The following is an 8,096-nucleotide window of genomic DNA, read 5'->3' as shown; positions in this document are numbered from 1 at the left end:
AAAGCAATCTTATTTAATAGATTGAGTTCAAATCTATAAGAAAACACTAAAACTTGCTTAACACCCAAAGTTTCCTGCGAAATTTGGCCAGAGAGAGAATTGGGTCAACCCTAGCTCAATTCGTGCTGAAAACACGGTTTATAGAAAAGTATCTGGAGACGAGCCAAAACCAATTGTTTTTAGCAGAATGTCTTGAAATCTGTAAGAAAACACTAAAATTTGCTCGATACCCAATGTTTTCTACAAAATTTGGTCAAAGACTGAAATGCATAGGGTCTTGCTCAACCCGCGCTGAAAAGACGGTTTTGCAAAAAGTATATTGAAACAGGCCAAAAGCAATCTTATTTAATAGATTGAGTTCAAATCTATAAGAAAACACTAAAACTTGCTTAACACCCAAAGTTTCCTGCAAATTTGGCCAGAGAGAGAATTGGGTTAACTCTTGCTCAACTGATGCTGAAAGCACGCTTTTGCAAAAAGTAGCTAGAAACAAGCGAGAACCAACTTTTTTGAATAGAATGTGTTGAAATATGTAAGAAAAAACAGAAATCTGCAAGATAAGTGATGTTTCCTACCAAATTTGGCTAGAAACTAAAATGCGTTAAGTGTTGCTGACCTAGCGCTGCAAACAGACTTTTGGGAAAAAGTAGACCGACTCGTGACAAACTTCCAGACCGACTGGTAACTAACTTGGTAATTGAGTAGGTTCTTTTCTGGCTGACGGACTGGTTGACTGACTTAATGGTACCTGACCACCTGACAAACTTGTTCACTGAATGGTTGACTGATTGACAGAATTACTGGTTACTGACTGGCGAGTGACTATGTAGTTGACTGGTTGACCGACTCCCTAGTGCCTGTTCACTGACTTGTTGACCGACTGGTGACTGAGTGGCTAGCTGACTGGCGACTGACTGGGCAACGTGCTGGTTCACTGACTCACTGGTACCAGACCAGCTGTCACTTCTTGACTGACTGATTGACTAAATGGCTGATTCACTGACTTAATGGCTGCTGAATGAAGAGTGACTGGTTGACCGACTGGCTGACTGGTCCACTGACTCCTTGACTTACTTTTGACTAGATGGCTCTTTGACTAGTGACTGTCTGAATCAGTGAATGATTGATTCACTGGTACTTGACTCGCTGAGTTTCTGGTTGACTGACTGGGTGACTGACCAGTTAACTGACTAGTTGACTGAACGGCTGATTCACTGGCTTGATGGCTACTGAATGAAGAGTGACTGGCTGACCGACTGGCCGACAGGCCGACTGACCCCTTGACTGACGTGTGACTAAGTGGCTATTTGAATAGTCACTGACTAACTCAGTGACTGGCTTGTGTCCAGATACATTTTGGAAAAACATCTTTTTAGCCCGCGTTCAGCAAGGTTTGACTCATTAATGGTTTAAAAGTTAGATGGGGTTAGGAAGTCAGTCAACCAGTCAGTTAGCCGCTCAGGTACCAGTGAATAAGTCAACCATAAATTCAAGGGTTCAATTATCTAGTTAGCCACCAGTCAACCAGTCGGTCAATCAGTCCTTAAGGTGGCTCAATATGCTTTTTTGGCCGGGCGAAGAATGGGTACGAAAATGGCGCGAGCTTTTAAATGGCATCAAATATGTAAACAAACCTGGCGGCTTCACGTGAGTGCACAATTTTTGTCACATAATCGCGAAGTTTACTTGACGAGAGTGACACGGCATCGATACTTTCCAGTAATGAGCACAATATTGACAGTGAAAGACCAGAAGTTTACACAACGCCTACAAAACATCCGTAATGCGTCAGGTCGCTTTTGGAAAGTGGACGCGATTGAAACCAGAAAAGAAACAAAAATAAAAAGGTTACACGGAGGGTTCAAAACGTGGAATGCCAAAAGGAAGCTCCAGTATGATAACATATCCAAGGAAAACGAACCCCCAGCAAAACGAATGACACGAGCACGTGAGGTCAGTACGTTTTTCTTTATTCGGAGGTCTTAAGTTTTGGTAAGATTTTCCTGTCAAGCTTCTCCTAATTATCGGCCTACCTGTTCTGTTGACTCCAACCCTGATTCCCATCAGCAGAATAAAGCTAAGAGGAAGGCGAACCTGCCACAAGGATCCAGACTGGTGGACTTAGAAACCCTTACAGATGGTCTGAAGGAATGCTTATTTTGTCATTACGGTAAATTCTCACTATTGTTAACTGCACTATAGCATATTTTACAGCATTATCATATAAAAGAACATAACAAATATTGTGGAGTCTTTTTTCCCTGTTAGTTTACAGTGTATTTTACAATATTTCTAGGCCCTTTGTCTCTTGCCAATGTTATTAAAGAACAGCACAGTGGCATGGCAAGCACGTTTACTGTTATATGCAGCCAATGCAATGCGGAAAACACCATTAAAACATCAAAAGAGCACAGATCTGGTGCACGCGGTCCATTGACCTTTGATGTGAACACGAGAGCTGCCCTTCGCTGTTTACACACAGGAGTGGGCAACACCCATTTAAACAATTTACTTTCAATCCTCAATGTGCCTGCACTGAACTCATCAACTTTTAAAAATCGGGAAAGGGAAGCTGGAAAGGCAATAGAGCTAGTAGCAAAAAATAGTTGCCAGCAATTCCTAAACCTTGAACGAGAGAAGGCAATTGAAAATGGTAACGAGCCTGACCAGAACAATTTGGTACCTATTGCCTGTTCTTACGACATGGGGTGGCAGAAACGGGGGCGAGGTTTCAACTCTAAGACCGGACATGCTGCAGTCATGGGCCTTTCAACTGGTAAGGTCCTTGACTACACAACAAAAAATAAAACGTGCCGCTCCTGTGATGAAGCTAAAAAGGCAGGAAAACAACCAAATGACCATGACTGTAGAAAAAATCATTCAGGCTTTTCAAAGTCAATGGAGCCTTTAGCTGCAGTTGAACTTTTCAATAAGGTAACTAAATCAAATGTCAAATTTTCAATTTACACCGGGGATGACGATTCAATGACTGAATCTCACCTAAAGCAAAAGGTACCCTATGGTGTGGAAAAATGGAGTGATACAGTTCACATAAAAAGATCCCATACAACACGCCTATACAACTTGAGCCAACAAAGTAAGTTCCCCAATAGTTCAGTGTTGTCACAGAAAGTCATCAATTACCTTGTCAAATACTTTACATACTGTATTGCACAAAATAAGGGGGGTGCTACAAACATGAAATCTGCAATTCAAAGCATTGTGCCTCATGCATTTGGTGACCATACTGGTTGTAGGGAAACATGGTGTCGATACAAGAAAGACCCTTCTCATTATTGTCACAGAGATCTTCCCTATGGCAAAGACCTCCAAGGAGATAGCCTTCAATCAGCCCTGAAATCTCTCGTTGATGAATATAGCACAGACACTGTTATAAAAAAACTTGCACCTGCAGCAAATTCTCAACGTAACGAGTCTCTGAACAGTGTGGTGGGCTCGAAGAACCCCAAAATTCGCTTTTACGGGGGAAGTGAAAGCAATGATTATCGAGTGTCCTGCAGTGTCTCTCAAGTAACTTTAGGTTACAGGTACATTCCTTAAACTCTAGCGTCACTTAACATAGAGCCAGGTCTTTTCTGTGTAGACCATAATACGAAAATGGACATGAAAAGTTCGAAGGACAAACAAAGGAAATCAACAGTTGCATTCAAGCGACGTCGATCACAATTACACAAACACCAGATTTCAGAAACCTTGAAAAACGAGGGCAAAGAAGGTACCATGTATGAAAGTGGCATTGGCCTGAACCTAAACTCTTCTGCGACAACATTGGAGTCGAACAATTCTGAACTTTCAATCACTGATCTTTATGATATAACGCTGCTGTCACGAAACAACAACAAGAACAGTACGAAAATGCAGTTCCGAAATACACTTCGAGACCCACAGTTCAAAAGGAAAAATTTGATGACAGTAAATTTTATCACTTTGTTTTATTTGACATCGAGACAAATTCAACGGGAAAATCAGCAAAAGTATGTCAGCTCGCTGCCGTGGATAGGTCAGGTAAACAATTCTCATGCTATATTCTACCAACCAGAGACATAGATTCTCACGCGTCAAAGGTCAGCAAACTTACAATTAAAACTGTCAATGGAATCCGCCGACTTTTCAAAGATAATCGACTAGTAGAAGCCTTTGAGTTATCGCAAGTACTTAGGCAGTTCTTAACTTTTTTGAGGGCCAGCATAGATTCAGCTTCAACACGATCCACAAAGCCTGTTTGCACAATCTTGGCTGGACACAACGCCGCCACATTTGATATTCCAATACTTCTTCGAAACGGTGGCGAAAATTTTATCGCGGAGCTTAGTTCCATCAGTTCCATCCGGTTTGCAGACACTCTGACACTGATGAAATCACTCATCAAAAGCAAGCACTCTTCCATCCAAAACGCAGAAGGTAAATTTCCAAAGCCTGGGCAGAGTTCTGTCTACGAACATTTATTTCAAACCACCTTTGATGCCCACGACGCTCTAGAGGACGTGATCGCTCTTCGAAGAATCTTGCTTTCGCCTAGGTTGGCTTTGTCTGATGAAACGCTGGTGAACAGAAGTTCTGTAATCTCTGTCAAGGACGCCGCCGAAGACCTGAAATATCTTGACAACCGTCATCAGAGACTCTTGTCTATTCGAGGATAGCTGTACAACCCAGGTCATGCGGATAGCCCAATAAAGCAAAGCATTGCCGAAAAAATTGCTGGCAGTGGCCTAAGATATGAGGATTTAAATAATTTGTACCAACGATTTGGACGGAAAGGTCTTGTGTGTATTTTGACGAGACGGCCATTGTCCAGTCGCTCATCGCTTCCAAGGGTCACAAACACGACGAGAATAGTCTCCGCAATTTTGAAACACTTCGAAGAGATTTCCAAGGATTCTGCGGCATAGTAAATTAAGGTATGTTCTCAACTGACTTTCAGGTCAAAAGCAGTTTGTACAAAACGTCAAAGATAATGACCGCCCGTGTTTACACATTCGTCCTCGACAAAACCGCGTGGTTGGACAGTTCGCGCATGCTCAAATAGCGATCTTGGCGAGTTCCTATTCTGATGACGTGATTGTCATTGAGGTGAGAAAATAGAAAGTTCCCCCTCAGATTTCTCGTATTTCCTTCGGTGAAATTCCTTAAAATTTGGCAGAGATGTTATACCCTTTTAGCTTTCCTTGCTGTGAATTTATCAGAAAAATTTGTAAGACAAGTTGTTCGCTCAGCCAAAAAACAACAAAAATGTTAAAAGCGAAAAAACTATCTTGACAACCCCTATTTTTTTCGATTTTAAAAGTTTCGTCTTGTCAGACTCTACCCGGTCGGAGAATAATAGAAAATTTTACGGAAGGAACTTGAAGAAAATTGAAATCAAAGTCAAACAGACGTCAAAAAAAGGCGATATTTGAGTAGTTTTAATTTGGGACTAAAAGCCTTGACTTCAGAGGTGACTGTTGTACAGCAAATTTAGGCCCTTGTTTTTTATGTTTCAGTAGCTTTGATTTGAAAAATAGCAAAAACAACGAGAAAAATTAACTTTCGATTGATGTCATTGGCGCGCGCTTCGTGATCTTGCATAACCCTATTGAGCCACCTTAACCAGTCAGTTAGACAGTCAGTTGGAAGTTCGCAAGCAAGGGAGTGAACCAGTCAAGTAACAGTAACTCAGTCAACATGTGATTCAGTCAGCCAGTTACTGAAGCAGTCAGCTATCAGACCGTGAGGAAAGCAGGCAACCAATATGGAGACCACTCGGTCAGTCAGCCATTCGGTAAGCTAGACAGTCAACCAGGCACTTACCCAGTCAGTCAGCGGGCAAAGAGCTACGAGGTCACCAGTCACTCATCAATTCAGATAACCAGTCAGATAGCCAGTCAAGTACCACTGAGTTAGGCAACCATTCATTCAGCTAGTCAGCCAAATAGCAAGTCAGCCAGTCAGTCACCAGTCTATAAGCCACTTAGTCACCGATCGGTGGAGAAGTCAGTTAACTTTACCAATCAGATAGCCAGTCAAATACCACTGAGTCAGTCAAGAAAACTCTAAAATTTACTTGATACCTGATGGTTCCTACGAAATTTTCGCCAGAGACTGTAATCCGTCAGGTGTTTCTCAACGCGCGCTAAAAAACGGTTTTCCAAAAAGTATCTGGGAACAAGCCAAAGCTAATGTTTTGTAATAGATTGTGTTGAAATCTGTAAGAAAACACTAAAACTTACATGATGATCAATGTTTCCTGCGATATTCGGTCAGAGAGAGAAGTTAAGTCAAGTCTCTTTCAACTCGTGCTAAAAACACGGTTTCGAAAAAAGTATCTGCAAACAAGCCAAAACCAGTTCTTTTTAATAGAATGTGTCAAAAGCTGTCAGAAAACACTTAAATTTGCTTGATATATTATGTTTCCTACAAAATCTGGCCAAAGACTGAAATGCGTCAAATCTTGTTCAAGTCTCGCTGGAAACACGGTTTTTTAAAAACTATCTGCAAACAAGCCAAAAGCAATTTTTTTCAATAGAATGTGTCGAAGTCTGTAAGAAAAAAAATTTGCTTGATATCCGATATTTCCTTTGAAATTTGGCCAGATATTGACTTACGTCAAGTCTTGCTTAACTCGCGCTGAAAACAGGGTTTTGCAAAAAGTATCTGCAAACAGGCCAAGAACAATTGTGTCTAATAGATCGTATTCAAATCTGTAAGAAAACACTAAAATTTGCTCGATACCCTATGTTTTCTACAAAATTTGGCCAAAGACTGAGATGCATAAGGTCTTGCTTTACTCGGGCTGAAAAGACGGTTTTGCTAAAAGGATATTCAAACAGGTCAAAAGCAATCTTATTTAATAGATTGCGTTGAAATCTATAAGAAAACACTAGGATTTGCTTAACAGTTAGACACTCAGTTGGAAGTCGGCCAGCAAAGGAGTGAACCAGTCAGGTATCAGTAACTCAGTCAACATGTGATTCAGTCAGCCAGTCACTGATGCAGTCAACTATCAGTCGGTGAGGAGAGCAGTCAACCATTCAGTCAGCCAGTCAGTCAGTCCGTCTGTCAATTACAAGGAGGTCAGCCAGTCCATTAGCCAGCTGGGTACCAGTCAATCAATCACTCAGTCACCAATCAGTCTGTTAGTAAGTTAGCCAGTTAATCACAATTAAGTTACCTAGTCATTCACTAGTCGGTCAACAAGTCAGCTAGCCAGTCAATCAACCTGTCGGTCAGGCATTCAGTCAGCCACTCAGTGACTGCAACGAAATTCAGTCAGCTACTCGGTCAACTACCAGTCAGTCACCAGTCAGTTATCCATTCAATCACCTTTCGATCAGCAAGGCAGTCACTCAATTAGTCAGCTAATCAGTCGTAAATCACTCAGAGATTCATTTCGCCAGTCCCTTACCAGTCGGTCAGCAAGTCAGTTAACAAGTCAGATAGCCTATCAAATACCATTTAGTCACTCAACCATTCAGTCAGCCAGACAGTCAACAAGCCAATCAGTCACCAGACACTTAGCCATTCAGTCAGCAGTCGGTCAGTTAGTCAGTTAACCAGTAAGATAGCCAGTCAAGTGCCACTAAATCAGTCAACCATTCAGTTCATTCAGTCAGTCAAGCAGCCAGTCAATAAGCCACTCAGTCACCAGTCGTTAGGCAAGTCAGTTAACTAGACAGATAGCCAGTCAAATAACAGTAAGTCAGTCAACCATCAAGTAAGCTAGTCAGTCAACCAGTCATATACCCAGTCAAGTACCAATGAGCCAGTCAACCACTCAGTCAGCCAATCAGTCAACCAGCCAGTCAGTCACCACCGATTAGCCACTCAGTCACCAGTCAGTTAGCAAGTCATTTAATCGTTTAAATACGAAGTCAAGTTTAGTTAAGTCAAGGTTCAGGCAGTCAAATTCAGCCTCTCAGTAAGCAGGCAATTAGCAACTTTATCCCAAGTAAGTCAACAAGTCAGTTAACCAGTCAAAAAGCAGGTCAAGTGCCACTCAGTCAGTCAACCAGTCATTTATCCATCAAGCCAACAAGCCAGTCACTCACCAGTCTGTAAGCCACTCAGTCACCTCTCGGGCAGCAAGTCAGTTGACCAGT

The 8,096-nt window shown here is 41.8% G+C and overlaps 1 pseudogene; it reads left to right on the top strand.

Annotated features, from left to right (window-relative positions):
* Positions 1 to 2,565: 2,565 nt before the first annotated feature.
* Positions 2,566 to 5,607, top strand: LOC148735122 (uncharacterized; annotated as a pseudogene).
* Positions 5,608 to 8,096: the final 2,489 nt, after the last annotated feature.

This window comes from Stylophora pistillata, chromosome 3, assembly GCF_964205215.1.
Source record: "Stylophora pistillata chromosome 3, jaStyPist1.2, whole genome shotgun sequence".
NCBI lineage: Eukaryota > Metazoa > Cnidaria > Anthozoa > Scleractinia > Pocilloporidae > Stylophora > Stylophora pistillata.
The sequence above is the reverse complement of the archived record's forward strand: the minus strand, read 5'-3'. Positions and strand labels throughout refer to the sequence as shown.